Source organism: Octopus sinensis, linkage group LG27 (assembly GCF_006345805.1).
Source record: "Octopus sinensis linkage group LG27, ASM634580v1, whole genome shotgun sequence".
Taxonomy (NCBI): domain Eukaryota; kingdom Metazoa; phylum Mollusca; class Cephalopoda; order Octopoda; family Octopodidae; genus Octopus; species Octopus sinensis.
Window position 1 is genome coordinate 12,724,136 of NC_043023.1, and position 20,954 is coordinate 12,745,089.

General features: G+C 38.4%; 1 pseudogene; it reads left to right on the forward strand.

Moving 5' to 3' along the window:
* LOC115225178 overlaps positions 1 to 20,954 on the forward strand; it is a 100,549-nt pseudogene that overhangs the window by 7,250 nt on the left and 72,345 nt on the right.

Here is a 20,954-nt window from a genome sequence, read left to right on the forward strand (position 1 = left end):
GACACAAAACTCTACTTGTGAAGACTTGTTGAGGCAAGTGAGAATCAGAATCAAAATCGAAATCAATCAACATCAGTGGAAATTGTAGCTGTGATACCAGAGCTGGTGGATCGTAAAACGCACTATCCGATCGTGGCCATTGCCAGTCTAGCCTGGACCCGTGCCGGTGGCACGTAAAAAGCACCATCCGAACATGGCCGTTGCCATCACCGCCTCAACTGGCTTCCGTGCCGGTGGCACGTAAGAAGCACCGACCGATCGTGGCCGATGCCAGACTCCCCTGGCCCCTGTGCCGGTGGCACATAGAAAGCATCCACTGCACTCACAGAGTGGTTGGCGTTTAGGAAGGGCATCCAGCTGTAGAAACACTGCCAGATCAGACTGCAACCTGATGCAGCCTCCTGGCTTCCCAGACCCCAGTCAACCGTCCAACCCATGCTAGCAGGGAAAACAGATGTTAAACATGATGATGAGGAGGATTCTCTATTGTTTCCTGTGACAGACAGCTGTTCTTTTGTGTACTGGACATTTCCAATGTTTTGTTATTAAACATTTTGTAAAAATAAAATTTTTTGTGCATGCTTATTCTCTCTTTCTCTTTCTCTTTTACTTGTTTCAGTCGTTTGACTGCGGCCATGCTGGAGCACCGCCTTTAATAGAGCATCTCGAACCCGGGACTTATTCTTTTGTAAGCCTAGTACTTATTCTATCGGTCTCTTTTGCCGAACTGCTAAGTGACGGGGACATAGACACACCAGCATCGATTGTCAAGCAATGCTAGGGGGACAAACACAAACACATGCATATATATACATCTATACAACAGGCTTCTTTCAGTTTCCGTCTACCAAATCTACTCACAAGGCTTTGGTCGGCCTGAGGCTATAGTAGAAGATACTCACCCAATGTGCAACGCAGTGGGACTGAACCTGAACCATGTGTTGGTAAGAAGCTACTTACCACACAGCCACTCCTGCGCCTATATGTATATTGTGATTACATTTTCTTTTGAGTTGTCATATTTTCTGCCACATCTTCTGGGTAATCGGTAGCCATCTTATTTCTGGTGCCACTACAATCTTTCTATTTCCATGCTCCGCTCTCAAGGGGTAACCTTATAGTGACGCTTGGTCCCAGACACCATTTTAGGATTTTCATCCACGCATGCCCATGGGTAAGAGCCTGCCGGAAGCCCCTTATGCACATGTGCAGTCATCAGCATCAGCTAGGCTTGACCGCTGTCCTCCTCTCTCTTCGCCCCTGCTTCCAACCAAGCCGGACACAACTTCACCAGCTCCGTGTGGCTGGAATTCTAAAGGCGATCCATGACTTCAGCGAATCTGTGAAGTATGCCTTCACAATCGTGATTAAACTGTCTCTGCTGTTTCCGCACCAAGGCGACCTAGCTACTGATTGTCCAGAGATGTAACGCTTGTACAGACAGAAAAATAAATATTGTTATTTGTTCAGAGATCCTTGTTCTCTTGATTTTTTAATGGCTTTGCGGGGTGACTGGGGAAATGTGAAGATGTGCACGACCACTCTTGGACGGTTTTGAATGACCATAGAAAGTGCGAGCCCTCTAACTGAAACATTGTGGATTTGTATAAAGGACAGGCACACACAGACAGACATTTGGCCATTTATATATACAGAAATGTTGATGTAATTCAGCCTAAGGAGACATCTACAGCTGGCTACACGACATGATCTCTTTATATTCGCGAGTGCCCGTTCTCCATATTTTATTTGTTAGTATAAAATACTTTTAAAAAATGGATGAATCTTCCTAATTTTCTGCCGATTTAAGAATTATCTTTTAAACCTGTAGGTGAAAAGGTAAAAATCCCAGCGCTTCTCTATTTCCTTTCGTAATTGTGCATTATGTTGGGAGCGGGGCCATCTTTTCCCTCCCCGTTGTCATTGGAAGAATTAATCAACCTTCGAATGTCGAACACACTACACTACATTCCATCCACTGACGGTTCTCTCAAAGTAGCAACTTAATTATACATGAGAGAAAATAGATCACTGTGATCATCATCATCATCATCGTTTAACGTCCGATTTCCATTCTAGCATGGGTTGCACGATTTGATTGAGGACTGGCGAACCAGGAGGCAGCACCAGGCTCCAATCTGATCTGGCAGAATTTCTACAGCTGGATGCCCTTCCTAACACCAACCAGCTGTAGAAACTCTACCAGATCAGATTGGAGCCTGGTGCTGCCATCTGTTCTTTGGGAATAATGGGGATCTTTCCGGTTTGAACGGCAGGTTTTTAAATTTCTAGTAAAACTAAAACAATTTTAAACTTCGTATACAGATAGAATGTATTTATAAAGCATCTTTTTCCTTGGCTTTATTGAGAAAATTCTGTAGTTTGTAACATATTTGTTGTTTTTTTTTCTGCAATTTCAACCAATCAATGACGTCTATTGAGGTAAAAAAACACGTGCCTTATGACTATGTCCCTCGTTTTTGTAGCGGTGTCATATGTAATTGTCACCCATAATTATGACCCTAGGATCGATCTATTGCATTTCAATATGTGTTAAGGTTAGGGGTGGGGGAAGGGTATCATTTTTTATTCTAAAATGTAAATAAACCCAATCTGTTTCTTAAACGAGGGACATATTCATAAGGCACATAATGTTTTTTTCACCTCAATAGACATCATCGATTGGTTGAAAGTGCAGAAAAAAACAACAAAGATGTTACAAACTACAGAATTTTCTCAATAAAGCCAAAGAAAAAGATGCTTTATAAATACATTCTATCTGTATATGAAGTTTAAAATTTTTTTAGTTACCTAGAAATTTAAAAACCTGCAGTTCAAACCGAAAAGATCCCCATTATTCCCAGAGAACAGATGGCAGCACCAGGCTCCAATCTGATCTGGCAGAGTTTCTACAGCTGGATGCCCTTCCTAACACCAACCAGCTGTAGAAACTCTACCAGATCAGATTGGAGCCTGGTGCAGCCATCTGGTTTGACAACTGTTCTCTGGGAATAATGGGGATCTTTTCGGTTTGAACGGCAGGTTTTTAAATTTCTAGGTAACTAAAAAAATTTTAAACTTCATATACAGATAGAATGTATTTATAAAGCATCTTTTTCTTTGGCTTTATTGAGAAAATTCTGTAGTTTGTAACATCTTTGTTGTTTTTTTCTGCACTTTCAACCAATCAATGATGTCTATTGAGTTAAAAAAAACATTATGTGCCTTATGAATATGTCCCTCGTTTAAGAAACAGATTGGGTTTATTTACATTTTAGAAGAAAAAATGATACCCTTCCCCCACCCCTAACCTTAACACATATTGAAATGCAATAGATCGATCCTAGGGTCATAATTATGGGTGACAATTACATATGACACCGCTACAAAACTTCCGGTCAAACCGAAAAGACCCTTTTTTTTTACACAAGGTAAATAATAAGGCGATGCTTTGATATATAAATACACACGTGACTTTGTTTACATTTGCGAAGATAACAGAAAGCCTTTTCTCCCCCACTTCTAACCCTAACACGTGGACATTCTTTTAAAAAACTGCCGGTCAAACCGAAAAGATCCCAAATATCTTACAAACTATAGAATTTTCTCAATAAAGCCAAGAGAAAAAGATGTTTTATAAACACATTCTACCAGTATACGAAGTTTAAAAGTGTTTAGTTACGTGGAAATTATTTTCAAAAACTGCCGGTCAAACCGAAAAGATCCCCAAAAGGTATCCAAGCATTGTTCTTTAGATGAGAGAGAAGTGTGAAGGGAGGACAATGATTGGACAGGAGAGAAAATGACGTCAGAAACGGATCGGAAGTGCAACGGCCTGACGTCACATCAGGAAGATATAAGTCAAAGATGCCTTCTTTCTTTCGGTGTCTGCGACGGGGTCCAGTTCGTGCGCTGGAAACGGTCGTAGATTAGAATATGTGAGTGTATATATTCTATATTACCTTCAAGGTAAAACCGTTGACAGAATGGGACAAAGAAGACACCGGAACGAAACGAACCAGTCATAGAAAATTGAAGAACTATAACCATATAAAGGGATATAACTTTCCTTAATTAATTAATTAAGGTGCTTAATTAACGATCACTGACTCGTTGTTTGTATCTGAATACGGTAAGTTTGACAAAGATTTATTTTAAGGCTGTAATGATGATGATAATAGCAATAATGATAAGGTACGACTAGCGAACAGTGGTCCCGTGCGCGCACTCGCGTATCCGCGCTTGCTAGTCGTAAGTAGTCGATCCTACAATTTTTAAAACTAAGTAAATACGTTATTTTTGTAAACAAACTAAGGTTAGGGTTAAAAAGTCGTAGGATCGACTACATACGACTAGCTTGCACGGATGCGTGAGTGCGCGCACCTGGACCACTGTTCGCGAGTAGTACCGCGCACCTCTCTAAGATAATGACGCTTACTTGTAAGAAAAAGTTAGGAAATGGGAAATATATCCAGAATACATAAAGTATGGAGAAAATTAGAAAGATTGATCTATTTTTTTAATATTTTATACTAAAAAATAAAATACGGAGAACGGGCACTCGCGAATATAAACAAACTTATAAGGGTACTATTTAAGAAGAGCGGTCCCGGTGAGCGCGCTAGCTAGTCGTGACTAGTCGATCCTTACTTTGTATTTTTGTTTTATTACTTTGTTTAAAAAAATGAGCGTAACTTCGGTATAGGTACCGGAAGTACCAGATACATGTCAAGAAAGTGTCTTTTTTTTTTATATATATGGGGTTTTTTGTTAAGATTTGTGTTAGGGGTGGGAGAAAAGTGTTTCTGTTATCTTCAGAAATGTAAACAAAGCCACTCACGGTACCTATACCGAAGGATCGCTAAAAAATTATTTACTTTGTGTAAAAAAATTATTTATTTTGTGTTTTATTTACTTTGCTAGGTAGTCGTTGTAGGATCGACTAGTCACGACTAACTATCGCGAGTGTACCGGAGAAAGTTACAACGATTAATCTATTTTTTTAACTATTTTATACTAAAAAATAAAATACGCAGAACGGGCACTCGCGAATATAAACAAACATGTATGTACGTATACGTATGTATTTATGCATATATATGTATTATTATGTATACATATATGTGTGTGTGTAAGGGTGAAAGAAATTGTATATTAATTAATAACATCAATTTCGTATGGATTTTGGCGTTTGGTTCAGCAAATTATGTTTTTGATATACTCTACCGATGATTCGAAAATGATTTGTAAGTAAAATTACACAATCTATTAACGATGAAACAATTGTATAGAGTTAATCCATTTTTTCGTTATTTTTCATTTGTCCTGCCCGCTTACATTCTTGGCGTGTTGAATTAATGCTTGAGAACAATTCTTTAGTGGTGGATTCCCTTTGCGGATCTATTTCTAGTGTTAGAGTGACCACATGTGGTCCCTCTCTTAATACTTGTATATATATGTGTGTGTGTATACAAATATATTTGCAGTGAATCTTGCACGCATGAAGTAGATTGGATCCACCATAGCCAAAATTTTAATGAACCCTTCACCAAAATTTTTCCCACGGCAGAACAATAGAGAAATCTCTATACAGAATGTTGTAAAAGTTTCAATGCCTCAATGGATTCTGACCCCTGCAAACATAGACATTAAATGGACGACAGTGTTGATGTTGTAAGATTTGCAATGTTGAATTACTATGTCGTTTAATGATTCTCTTTATCTCACTGCTTCTTTTTTTTTCTATTTTAGAATATAACATCCTGTTGATATGAAAGAAATTACTTCATTCAGATGTGCCTCTGATATTCTATCAGCTCCCATCAACCAAAGGAAGATGATATATTTATAAGGAGCATTCATCAATACATCAAACCCATCTTATAAAGGAAATCTGTGAAAAACAACAGCAAAATATTTCTTCTGGACGATGGAATTAACAGCAACAATTTGAAGTCTTTCCTGTCTGGAATATAGAGGAGATGATTGTTTTACAGGTTAATTAAGCTTGGATAACTTTACAAAGGGCAGGCAATTGTCACCTCTTGATTTAGATATAAGCAAAATCACAGATGAAAGAAGCATAGCATTAAATTAATCTCTGAAAATAGCAACACAAATATATTCATAGAAATTAATTTTTTTCCTATTTCAGAATATCATACCATGTTGATTTAAAAGAAATTTCTTCATTCAGATGTGTGTCTGATATTTTGATTGACTTTCATCAATTAAAGGAAGACCATATATTCATAAGGCACATTCATCAAAACATCAGCCTCTTTATATAAATAAAATCTTCGACGAACGATGGGGAAATATTTCTTCTGGATGATGGAATTAAGAGCAACATTTTTTTTGCCATCTGGAATGTAGAGATGATGATGAACCTACAGGTTAAGTTTGAGTAACTTTACAAAAGAGTTAACCAATTTATATCTTCTGTTTTAGATATTAAGCAAGATCACCAATGAAGTAACATAACATTTAATTATTCTCTGATGCATTTGAACACAAACATTCATAGAAATGAAACAGATACTATCATTGTGATATGTATAACGAAATTATTCTCTCATAATGAATAATTCAACTAAAGCAAAAATCTCTGATAAAAGAGAGAAGCCATATCACTGTGATATCTGTGGTAAGTCATTCTCTCATAGTAGTAATCTAAGAAGGCACAGACGTGTTCATACTGGAGAAAAACCATATCAGTGTGATATCTGTGGTAAGTCATTTTCTGAAAATGGCACTTTAACTCATCACAAATTTATTCATACTGGGGAAAAGCCTATCACTGTGATATCTGTGGTAACTCATTCTCTCAAGGTGGTAATTAAGAAGGCACAGACGTGTTCATACTGGAGAAAAACCATATCAGTGTGATATCTGTAGTAAATCATTTTCTGACAAAAGCTCTTTAACTCATCACAAATTTATTCATACTGGGGAAAAGCCGCATCAGTGTGATATATGTGGTAAATCATTTCCTGGAAGTGCTGACCTACCTAAACACAAACGTACTCATACAGGAGAGAAACCATATCAGTGTGATATCTGTGGTAAATCATTTTCTCAAAGATCTGAATTACCTAGACACAAACGTACTCATACAGGAGAGAAACCATGTCAGTGTGATATCTGTGGTAAATCATTTTCTCGAAATAGCAATTTAACTCATCACAAATTTATTCATACTGGGGAAAAGCCATATCAGTGTGATATCTGTGGTAAATCATTTTCTGAAAATAGCACTTTAACTCATCACAAATTTATTCATACTGGGGAAAAGCCACATCAGTGTGATATCTGTGGTAAATCATTCTCTACCAGTGGTGACTTACCTACACACAAACGTACACATACAGGAGAGAAGCTATACCATTGTGATATCTGTGGTAAATCATTCACTACAAGTAGTCATTTGACTAGTCATATACGTATTCATACTGGGGACAAACCATATCAATGTGATATCTGTGGTAAATCATTTTCCCATAATTCTACTTTAAACGGGCACAAACGTATTCATACAGGCGAGAAGCCATATCAGTGTGATATTGTGGTAAATCATTCTCTGAAAATAGCCATTTAACCAGACACGAACATATTCATACAGGAGAGAAGCGATATCATTGTAATATCTGTGGTAAATCATTTTCCCAGCATTCTACTTTAAACGGGCACAAACGTATTCATACAGGTGAGAAGCCATATCATTGTGATATCTGTGGTAAATCATTCTCTCACAGTAGTGACCTGTCTAATCACAAACGTATTCATACAGGTGAAAAACCATATCATTGTAATATTTGTGGTAATCATTCTCCAGAAGTAATACTTTGTCTGGTCACAGACGTATTCATACTGGGGAAAAACCATATCCGTGTGATATCTGTGGTAAATCATTTTCCCAGCATTTTACTTTAAAGGAGCACAAACGTATTCATACGGGTGAGAAGCCATATCATTGTGATATCTGTGGTAAATCATTCTCTCACGGTAGTGACCTGCCTAAACACAAACGGATTCATACAGGTGAAAAACCATATCAGTGTAATATCTGTGGTGAGTCATTCTCTCAAAAGCGCCACTTAAGCACACATCTGAGTATTCATACACAGGTGTAATCATATCAATATAAAAAGTTATTACAGCACGGCAGGACAAGTGAGACTATAACCCATGGCCTGCACCTGGGATGTAGCCAGTCCATTAATGCATAGCTTTCCTTCTTGGGACACAAAACTCTACTTGTGAAGACCTGTTGAGGCAAGTGAGAATCAGAATCAAAATCGAAATCAACCAACATCAATGGAAATTGCAGCTGTGATACCAGTGCTGGTGGCATGTAAACGGCACCATCGAATCGTGGCCGTTGCCAGTCTCGCCTGGCACCCGTGCCGGTGGCACGTAAAAAGCACCATCCGACCGTAGCTGTTTGCCAGCCCCGTCTGGCACCTGTGTCCGGTGGCACGTAGAAAGCACCCACTACACTCACGGAGTGGTTGGCAATAGGAAGGGCATCCAGCCGTAGAAACATTGCCAGGCAAGACTGGGCCAGGTGCAGCCTTCTGGCTTCCCAGACTCCAGTTGGACTGTCCAACCCATGCTAGCATGGAAAGCGGACGCTAAATGATGATGATGACAAGAATTATGAATATTTTGTCTGCTAAAAGACAGGGTTTATTCCTCTTCAAGCTTGACATTATCAACTTCAGTTTCTTGGATGTCAACATGAAATTCATGAATCACAACTTCAATATCATTTATATATCTAAATATATCAACACAGAGATGACTTTGGTTTCTGAAGATGATTGTGCTGGATTTTTGAGGAATTTGTTTTGAGAGAATAAAGGAATGGGAATAAGGAATAAAAGTTTTAAGTGACATTGATTTTGTCTTTGTTGTGTTTTCATCATCATCATCCTCATCCTTCTTCTTCTTCTTTTTCTTCTCCTCCACCTCCTTCTTCTTCTTCTTCTTCTTCTTCTCCTACTCCTTCTTCTTCTTCTTCTTCAGTGTTCATTTTCTTTGCATGCTTGGGTGGGAAAGTGTGACCTGAGCTGGCAAGCCAGAGTGCTGCTCCAGGTTCCACTCAGATTTTGCTTGGTTTCTTTGGCTGTATGCCCTTAGGACGTCCATTGCGGTGAAAAACATTCTGTGCCTTATGAATATGTCCCTCGTTTAAGAAACAGATTGGGTTTATTTACATTTGTGGAGAAATAAAGATAGCCTTCCCCCCACCCCTAAACCTAAAACAGATTGAAATGCAATAGATCAATACTAGGGTCATAATTATGGGTGACAATTTCAACAAATCAATGACGTCTATTGAGGTGAAAACATTCTGTGCCATAAAAATATGTCCCTCGTTTAAGAAACAGATTGGGTTTATTTACATTTGTGGAGAAATAAAGATAGCCTTCCCCCCACCCCTAATCCTAAAACAGATTGAAATGCAATAGATCAATACTAGGGTCATAATTATGGGTGACAATTTCAACAAATCAATGACGTCTATTGAGGTGAAAACATTCTGTGCCGTATGAATATGTCCCTCGTTTAAGAAACAGATTGGGTTTATTTACATTTGTGAAGAAAAAAGATACCCTTCCCCACACCCCTAACCCTAAAACAGATTGAAATGCAATAGATCGATACTAGGGTCATAATTATGGGTGACAATTTCATATGAGACTGCAAGAAAAAACTGCCGTTCAAACCGAAAAGATCCGAATGTGTGAGTACACGTTATTAAGATAATCTTGTAAAAATTTGAAAACCCTTGAAAGTGAAATTCTTGTCAGAAAGGGACAAAGAGGAAACTACAACGAATCTCACGAGTCACAGAAGAAAGACAACCATATGAAGAGAAATAACTTCTGCAACACTTTAACCCCGGTTCAACAATTAAATTCTTAATTAAGGAGCTTAATTACTGCTTCACTGACTCGCTTATTTGTGAATACGGTAAGTGGAAAAAGATGTACTTTAAGGCTGTAAAGGTGATAATACTACTACTACTACTAATAATAATAATGTGAATAAATAGGTTTATGTGAACTTCTCTCGATGTTAGAGTAATTATTTATCGAAGCGGAAACCTGACAACAATTAAGAAAATATAATTTGCTCGTCTTAATTAATAACTTCCAAACTGAAATGTTGATCTGTTGTTTATGAAAACCTATGATTGACTGTTCCATGCTTGTTCTCTCTTTCTCTTTCTCTTTTACTTGTTTCAGTCATTTGACTGCGGCCATGCTGGAGCTTCGCCTTTAATAGAGCATCTCGACCCCCGGGACTTATTCTTTTGTAAGCCCAGTACTTATTCTATCGGTCTCTTTTGCCGAACTGCTAAGTGACGGGGACATAGACGCACCAGCATCTAAGGGGACAAACAAAAACACACAAGCACACAAACACATGCATATATATACATATATACGACGGGCTTCTTTCAGTTTCCATCTACCAAATCCACTCACAAGGCTTTGGTTGGCATGAGGCTATAGTAGAAAATACTTACCCAAGGTGACACGCAGTGGGACTGAACCTGGAACAATGTGTTTGGTAAGCAAGCTACTTACCACACAGCCACTCCTGCGCCTATATGTATATTGTGATTACATTTTCTTTTGTGTTGTCATATTTTGTGCCACATCTTCTGGGTAATCGGTAGCCATCTTATTTCTGGTGTCACTACAATCTTTCTATTTCCATGCTCCGCTCTCAAGGGGTAACCTTATAGTGACGTTTGGTCCCAGACACCATTTTAGGATTTTCATCCACGCATGCACAGGGGTAAGAGCCTGCCGGAAGCCCCTTATGCACATGTGCAGTCATCAGCATCAGCTAGGCTTGACCGCTGTCCTCTCTCTCTCTTCGCCCCTGCTTCCAACCAAGCCGGACACAACTTCACCAGCTCCGTGTGGCTGGAATTCTGAAGGCGATCCATGACTTCAGCGAATCTGTGAAGTATGCCTTCACAATCGTGATTAAACTGTCTCTGCTGTTTCCGCACCAAGGCGACCTAGCTACTGATTGTCCAGAGATGTAACGCTTGTACAGACAGAAAAATAAATATTGTTATTTGTTCAGAGATCCTTGTTCTCTTGATTTTTTAATGGCTTTGCGGGGTGACTGGGGAAATGTGAAGATGTGCACGACCACTCTTGGACGGTTTTGAATGACCATAGAAAGTGCGAGCCCTCTAACTGAAACATTGTGGATTTGTATAAGGACAGGCACACACAGACAGACATTTGGCCATTTATATATACAGAAATGTTGATGTAATTCAGCCTAAGGAGACATCTACACCTGGCTACACGACATGATCTCTTTATATTCGCGAGTGCCCGTTCTCCATATTTTATTTGTTAGTATAAAAATACTTTTAAAAAATGGATGAATCTTCCTAATTTTCTGCCGATTTAAGAATTATCTTTTAAACCTGTAGGTGAAAAGGTAAAAATCCCAGCGCTTCTCTATTTCCTTTCGTAATTGTGCATTATGTTGGGAGCGGGGCCATCTTTTCCCTCCCCGTTGTCATTGGAAGAATTAATCAACCTTCGAATGTCGAACACACTACACTACATTCCATCCACTGACGGTTCTCTCAAAGTAGCAACTTAATTATACATGAGAGAAAATAGATCACTGTGATCATCATCATCATCATCGTTTAACGTCCGATTTCCATTCTAGCATGGGTTGCACGATTTGATTGAGGACTGGCGAACCAGGAGGCAGCACCAGGCTCCAATCTGATCTGGCAGAATTTCTACAGCTGGATGCCCTTCCTAACACCAACCAGCTGTAGAAACTCTACCAGATCAGATTGGAGCCTGGTGCTGCCATCTGTTCTTTGGGAATAATGGGGATCTTTCCGGTTTGAACGGCAGGTTTTTAAATTTCTAGTAAAACTAAAACAATTTTAAACTTCGTATACAGATAGAATGTATTTATAAAGCATCTTTTTCCTTGGCTTTATTGAGAAAATTCTGTAGTTTGTAACATATTTGTTGTTTTTTTTCTGCAATTTCAACCAATCAATGACGTCTATTGAGGTAAAAAAAACACGTGCCTTATGACTATGTCCCTCGTTTTTGTAGCAGTGTCATATGTAATTGTCACCCATAATTATGACCCTAGGATCGATCTATTGCATTTCAATGTGTGTTAAGGTTAGGGGTGGGGGAAGGGTATCATTTTTTCTTCTAAAATGTAAATAAACCCAATCTGTTTCTTAAACGAGGGACATATTCATAAGGCACATAATGTTTTTTTCACCTCAATAGACGTCATTGATTGGTTGAAATTGCAGAAAAAAACAACAAAGATGTTACAAACTACAGAATTTTCTCAATAAAGCCAAAGAAAAAGATGCTTTATAAATACATTCTATCTGTATAGGAAGTTTAAAATTTTTTTAGTTACCTAGAAATTTAAAAACCTGCCGTTCAAACCGAAAAGATCCCCATTATTCCCAGAGAACAGATGGCAGCACCAGGCTCCAATCTGATCTGGCAGAGTTTCTACAGCTGGATGCCCTTCCTAACACCAACCAGCTGCAGAAGCTCTACCAGATCAGATTGGAGCCTGGTGCTGCCATCTGGTTCGCCAGCTGTTCTCTGGGAATAATGGGGATCTTTTCGGTTTGAACGGCAGGTTTTTAAATTTCTAGGTAACTAAAAAATTTTAAACTTCATATACAGATAGAATGTATTTATAAAGCATCTTTTTCTTTGGCTTTATTGAGAAAATTCTGTAGTTTGTAACATCTTTGTTGTTTTTTTCTGCACTTTCAACCAATCAATGATGTCTATTGAGGTAAAAAAACATTATGTGCCTTATGAATATGTCCCTCGTTTAAGAAACAGATTGGGTTTATTTACATTTTAGAAGAAAAATGATACCCTTCCCCCACCCCTAACCTTAACACATATTGAAATGCAATAGATCGATCCTAGGGTCATAATTATGGGTGACAATTACATATGACACCGCTACAAAAACTGCCGGTCAAACCGAAAAGACCCTTTTTTTTACACAAGGTAAATAATAAGGCGATGCTTTGATATATAAATACACACGTGACTTTGTTTACATTTGCGAAGATAACAGAAAGCCTTTTCTCCCCCACTTCTAACCCTAACACGTGGACATTCTTTTAAAAAACTGCCGGTCAAACCGAAAAGATCCCAAATATCTTACAAACTATAGAATTTTCTCAATAAAGCCAAGAGAAAAAGATGTTTTATAAACACATTCTACCAGTATACGAAGTTTAAAAGTGCTTAGTTACGTGGAAATTATTTTAAAAAACTGCCGGTCAAACCGAAAAGATCCCCAAAAGGTATCCAAGCATTGTTCTTTAGATGAGAGAGAAGTGTGAAGGAAGGACAATGATTGGACAGGAGAGAAAATGACGTCAGAAACGGATCGGAAGTGCAACGGCCTGACGTCACATCAGGAAGATATAAGTCAAAGATGCCTTCTTTCTTTCGGTGTCTGCGACGGGGTCCAGTTCGTGCGCTGGAAACGGTCGTAGATTAGAATATGTGAGTGTATATATTCTATATTACCTTGAAGGTAAAACCGTTGACAGAATGGGACAAAGAAGACACCGGAACGAAACGAACCAGTCATAGAAAATTGAAGAACTATAACCATATAAAGGGATATAACTTTCCTTAATTAATTAATTAAGGTGCTTAATTAACGATCACTGACTCGTTGTTTGTATCTGAATACGGTAAGTTGACAAAGATTTATTTTAAGGCTGTAATGATGATGATAATAGCAATAATGATAAGGTACGACTAGCGAACAGTGGTCCCGTGCGCGCACTCGCGTATCCGCGCTTGCTAGTCGTAAGTAGTCGATCCTACAATTTTTAAAACTAAGTAAATACGTTATTTTTGTAAACAAACTAAGGTTAGGGTTAAAAAGTCGTAGGATCGACTACATACGACTAGCTTGCACGGATGCGTGAGTGCGCGCACCTGGACCACTGTTCGCTAGTAGTACCGCGCACCTCTCTAAGATAATGACACTTACTTGTAAGAAAAAGTTAGGAAATGGGAAATATATCCAGAATACATAAAGTATGGAGAAAATTAGAAAGATTGATCTATTTTTTTAATATTTTATACTAAAAAATAAAATACGGAGAACGGGCACTCGCGAATATAAACAAACTTATAAGGGTACTATTTAAGAAGAGCGGTCCCGGTGAGCGCGCTAGCTAGTCGTGACTAGTCGATCCTTACTTTGTATTTTTGTTTTATTTACTTTGTTTTAAAAAAATGAGCGTAACTTCGGTATAGGTACCGGAAGTACCAGATACATTTCAAGAAAGTGTCTTTTTTTTTTTTATATATATGGGGTTTTTTGTTAAGATTTGTGTTAGGGGTGGGAGAAAAGTGTTTCTGTTATCTTCAGAAATGTAAACAAAGCCACTCACGGTACCTATACCGAAGGATCGCCAAAAAATTACTTATTTTGTGTTTTATTTACTTTGGTAGGTAGTCGTTGTAGGATCGACTAGTCACGACTAACTAGCGCGAGTGCGCGCACCGGGACCACTCTTTTTAAATAGTACCGGAGAAAATTACAACGATTAATCTATTTTTTTAACTATTTTATACTAAAAAATAAAATACGCAGAACGGGCACTCGCGAATTGGTTCAGCAAACTTAGGGAAGGAAGTGCTAACTCTTACAAGGGTACTATTTAAGAAGAGAGGTCCCGGTGCGCGCATCCGCAGAAGCTAGTCGTGACTAGTCGATCCTTACTTTGTATTTTTGTTTTATTTACTTTGTTTTAAAAAAATGAGCGTAACTTCGGTATAGGTACCGGAAGTACCAGATACATTTCAAGATAGTGTATTTTTTTCTTCTATATGGGGGGTTGTGGTTAAGGTTTGTGTTAGGGGTGGGAGAAAAGGGTTTCTGTTATCTTCAGAAATGTAAACAAAGCCACTCACGGTACCTATACCGAAGGATCACAAAAAAATTATTTACTTTGTGTAAAAAAAAGTTTTTTTTTTTTGGTGTTTTATTTACTTTGCTAGGTAGTCGTTGTAGGATCGACTAGTCACGACTAACTATCGCGAGTCTGCGCACCGGGACCGCTCTTTTTAAATAGTACCGGAGAAAATTAGAACGAGTAATCTATTTTTTTAACTATTTTACACTAAAAAATAAAATACGCAGAACGGGCACTCGCGAATATAAACAAACATGTATGTACGTATACGTATGTATTTATGCATATATATGTATTATTATGTATACATATATGTGTGTGTGTGTAAGGGTGAAAGAAATTGTATATTAATTAATAACATCAATTTCGTATGGATTTTGGCGTTTGGTTCAGCAAATTATGTTTTTGATATACTCTACCGATGATTCGAAAATGATTTGTAAGTAAAATTACACAATCTATTAATGATGAAACAATTGTATAGAGTTAATCCATTTTTTCGTTATTTTTCATTTGTCCTGCCCGCTTACATTCTTGGCGTGTTGAATTAATGCTTGAGAACAATTCTTTAGTGGTGGATTCCCTTTGTGGATCTATTTCTAACGTTAGGGTGACCACATGTGGTCCCTCTCTTAATACTTGTATATATATATATATGTGTGTGTGTGTATACAAATATATTTGTAGTGAATCTTGCACGCATGAAGTAGATTGGATCCATCCTTGCCAAAATTTTAATTAACCCTTCACCAAATTTTTCCCACAGCAGAACAATAGAGAAATCTCTATAGAGAATGTTGTAAAAGTTTCAATGCCTCAATGGATTCTGACCCCTGCAAACATAGACATTAAATGGATGACAGTGTTGATGTTGTAAGATTTGCAATGTTGAATTACTATGTCGTTTAATGATTCTCTTTATCTCACTGCTTCTTTTTTTTCCTATTTCAGAATATAACATCCTGTTGATATGAAAGAAATTACTTCATTCAGATGTGCCTCTGATATTTTATCAGCTCCCATCAACCAAAGGAAGATGATATATTTATAAGGAGCATTCATCAATACATCAAACTCATCTTATAAAGGAAATCTGTGAAAAACAACAGCAAAATATTTCTTCTGGACGATGGAATTAACAGCAACAATTTGAAGTCTTTGCTGTCTGGAATATAGAGGAGATGATTGTTTTACAGGTTAATTAAGCTTGGATAACTTTACAAAGGGGTAGACAATTGTCACCTCTTGATTTAGATATTAAGCAAAATCACAGATGAAAGAAGCATAGCATTAAATTATTCTCTGAAGATAGCAACACAAATATATTCATAGAAATGAATTTTTTTCCTATTTCAGAATATCATACCATGTTGATTTGAAAGAAATTTCTTCATTCAGATGTGTGTCTGTTATTTTGATTGACTTTCATCAATTAAAGGAAGACCATATATTCATAAGGCACACTCATCAAAAGAGCAGCTTCTTTATATAAATAAAATCTTTTACGAACGATGGGGAAATATTTCTTCTGGATGATGGAATTAAGAGCAACATTTTTTTTGCCATCTGGAATGTAGAGATGATGATGAACCTACAGGTTAAGTTTGAGTAACTTTACGAAAGAGTTAACCAATTTATATCTTCTGTTTAGATATTAAGCAAGATCACCAATGAAAGTAACATAACATTTAATTACTCTCTGATGCATTTGAACACAAACATTCATAGAAATGACACAGATACTATCATTGTGATATGTATAACGAAATTATTCTCTCATAATGAATAATTCAACTAAAGCAAAAATCTCTGATAAAAGAGAGAAGCCATATCACTGTGATATCTGTGGTAAGTCATTCTCTAAAAGTGGTAATTTAAGAAGGCACAGACGTGTTCATACTAGAGAAAAAGCATATCAGTGTGATATCTGTGGTAAATCATTTTCTCAAAATACCACTTTAACTCATCACAAATTTATTCATACTGGGGAAAAGCCGCATCAGTGTGATATCTGTGGTAAATCATTTTCTCAAAATAGCACTTTAACTCAGCACAAATTTATTCATACTGGGGAAAAGCCGCATCAGTGTGATATCTGTGGTAAATCATTTTCTCAAAATAGCACTTTAACTCATCACAAATTTATTCATACTGGGGAAAAGCCGCATCAGTGTGATATCTGTAGTAAATCATTTTCTCAAAATAGCAATTTAACTCATCACAAATTTATTCATACTGGGGAAAAGGCGCATAAGTGTGATACCTGTAGTAAATCATTTTCTCAAAAAATTGAATTGACTGTCCATAAACGTATTCATACTGGTGAAAAACCATATCAGTGTGATATCTGTTGTAAATCATTTTCTCAAAGTGCTACCTTAGCTACACACAAACGTACTCATACAGGAGAGAAACCATATCAGTGTGATATCTGTGGTAAATCATTTTCTCGAAGTGCTGACTTACCTAAACACAAACCTACTCATACAGGAGAGAAACCATATCAGTGTGATATCTGTGGTAAATCATTTTCTCGAAGTGCTGACTTACCTAAACACAAACGTACTCATACAGGAGAGAAACCATATCAGTGTGATATCTGTGGTAAATCATTTTCTACAAGTAGCTCTTTAACTCCTCACAAAGTTATTCATACTGGGGAAAAGCCGCATCAGTGTGATATCTGTGGTAAATCATTTTCTCGAAGTGCTGACTTACCTATACACAAACGTACTCATACAGGAGAGAAACCATATCAGTGTGATATCTGTGGTAAATCATTTACTAGAAATAGTACTTTGACTAGTCATATACGTATTCATACTGGGGAAAAACCATATCAGTGTGATATCTGTGGCAAATCCTTTCTGAGCCTTCTTCTTTTAAAGGGCACAAACGTATTCATACAGGTGAGCAGCCATATAATTGCGATATCTGTGGCGTATCATTCTCTGAAAATAGCCATTTAACCAGACACCTACGTATTCATACTGGGGAAAAACCATATCAATGTGATATCTGTGGTAAGTCATTTTCTGGTAATAGCAATTTAATCAGTCACAGACGTATTCATACTGGGGAAAAACCATATCAATGTGATATCTGTGGTGCATCATTCTCTGAAAATAGCCCTTTAACCAGACACCTACGTATTCATACAGGAGAGAAGCCATATTGTTGTAATATCTGTGGTAAATCATTCGCTCACAGTAGTTACTTGCCTAAACATAAACGTATTCATACAGGAGAGAAGCCATATTGTTGTAATATCTGTGGTAAGTCATTTTCTCAGCCCTCTACTTTAAAAGGGCACAAACGTATTCATACGGGTGAGAAGCCATATCAGTGTGATATCTGTGGTAAATCGTTTTCTTACAGTAGTAACTTACCTAAACACAAACGTATACACACTGGAGAAAAACAATATCACTGTGATATCTGTGGTAAGACATTTTCTGATAATAGCAATTTAATCAGTCACAAACATATTCATACAGGTGAAAAACCATATCATTGTGACATCTGTGGTAAATCATTCTCTCACACTAGTGACTTGCCTAAACATAAACGTATTCATACTGGGGAAAAACCATATCATTGTGATATTTGTGGTGAGTCATTCTCTCAAAAAGGCCACTTAAGTACACATCTGAGTATTCATACACAGGTGTAATCGTATCAATATCAAAATTTATTACAACCCGGCAGGACAAGTGAGACCATAATCCATGGCCTCTACCTGGAATGTAGCCAGTCCACTTATGCATACCTTTCCTTCTTGGGACACAAAACTCTACTTGTGGATACCTGTTGAGGGAAGGGAGAATCAGAATCAAAGTCGAAATAAATCAACATTAATGGAAATTGTAGCCGTGATACCAGTGCTGGTGGGACGTAAAAAGCAACATTCGAACGTGGCCGTTGCCAGCAGCGTCCCAACTGGCTTCCGAGCCGGTGGCACGTAAGAAGCACCGACCGATCGTGGCCGCTGCCAGCCTCTCCTGGCCCTTGTCCCCGTGGCACGTAAAAAGCATCCACTACATTCACAGAGTGGTTGGCGTTAAGGAAGGACATCCAGCTGAAGAAACACTGCCAGATCAGACTGCAACCTGGTGCAGCCTCCTGGCTTCCCAGACCCCAGTCAACCGTCCAACCCATGCTAGCAGGGAAAACAGATGTTATACAATGATGATGAGGAGGATTCTCTATTGTTTCCTGTGACAGACAGCTGTTCTTTTGTGTACTGGACATTTTCAATGTTTTGTTATTAAACATTTTGTAAAAATAAAATCTTTTGTGCATGCTTATTCTCTTTCTCTTTCTCTTTTACTTGTTTCAGTCATTTGACTGTGGCCATGCTGGAGCTCCGCCTTTAATAGAGCATCTCGACCCCGGGACTTATTCTTTTGTAAGCCCAGTACTTATTCTATCGGTCTGTTTTGCCGAACTGCTAAGTGACGGGGACATAGACACACCAGCATCGATTGTCAAGCAATGCTAGGGGGACAAACACAAACACATTCATATATATACATCTATACAACAGGCTTCTTTTAGTTTCCGTCTATCAAATCCACTCACAAGGCTTTTGTCGGCCTGAGGCTATAGTAGAAGATACTTACCCAATGTGACACGCAGTGGGACTGAACCTGAAACCATGTGTTTGGTAAGCAAGCTACTTACCACACAGCCACTCCTGCGCCTATATGTATATTGTGATTACATTTTCTTTTGTGTTGTCATATTTTGTGCCACATCTTCTGGGTAATCGGTAGCCATCTTATTTCTGGTGTCACTACAATCATTCTATTTTCATGCTCCGCACTAAAGGGGGAGCCTTGTAGTGACGCCATTTTAGGATTTTCATCCACGCATGCACAGGGGTAAGAGCCTGCCGGAAGCCCCTTATGCACATGTGCAGTCATCAGCATCAGCTAGGCTTGACCGCTGTCCTCTCTCTCTCTTCGCCCCGGCTTCCAACCAAGCCGGACGCAACTTGACCAGCTCAGTGTGGCTGGAATTCTGAAGGCGATCCATAACTTCAGCGAATCTGAGAAGTATGCCTTCTCAATCGTGATTAAACTGTCTCTGCTGTTTCCGCACCAAGGCGACCTAGCTACTGATTGTCCAGAGATGTAACGCTTGTACAGACAGAAAAATAAATGTTATTTGTTCAGAGATCCTTGTTCTATTGATTTTTTAATGGCTTTGCGGGGTGACTGGGGTAATGTAAAGATGTGTACGACCACCCTTGGACGGTTTTGAATGACCATAGAAAGTGCGAGCCCTCTAACTGAAAAATTGTGGATTTGTATAAAGGACAGGCACACACAGACAGACATTTGGCCATTTATATATAGAGAGATGTTGATGTAATTCAGCCTAAGGAGACATCTACAGCTGGCTTCACGACATGATCTGTTTATATTCGCGAGTGCCCGTTCTCCATATTTTATTTGTTAGTATAAAATACTTTTAAAAATGGAAGACTTAGCAAGACCAGTGAGAACAGTCAAAATCAAAATCAAAGCAAATCAATTCATATATCAGAAAGCAGAACCAAATTGAGGTCGATCAACATCAGTGGGAAGTGCAGCTGTCGTTAAGCGAACCATCCGATCGTGGTCGTTTCCGGCGCCGCCCCGTCTAGCCTCCGTGTCGGTGACACGTAAAAGCACCATCCGTTCATGGCCGTTTGCCAGCTCTGTCTGGCCCCCGTGTCGGTAACACATAAAAGCACCATCCGTTTGTGGCCGTTTGCTAGCTCTGTCTGGCCACCGTGTCGGTGGCACGTAAAAGCACCATCCGTTCATGACCGTCTGCCAGCTCTTTCTGGCACCTGTGCGGGTGGCACGTAAAAAGCACCCACTACAGTCACGGAGTGGTTGGCGTTAGGAAGGGCATCCAGATCTGAATGGGCTTGATGAAGCCTTCTAGATTCACAGACCCC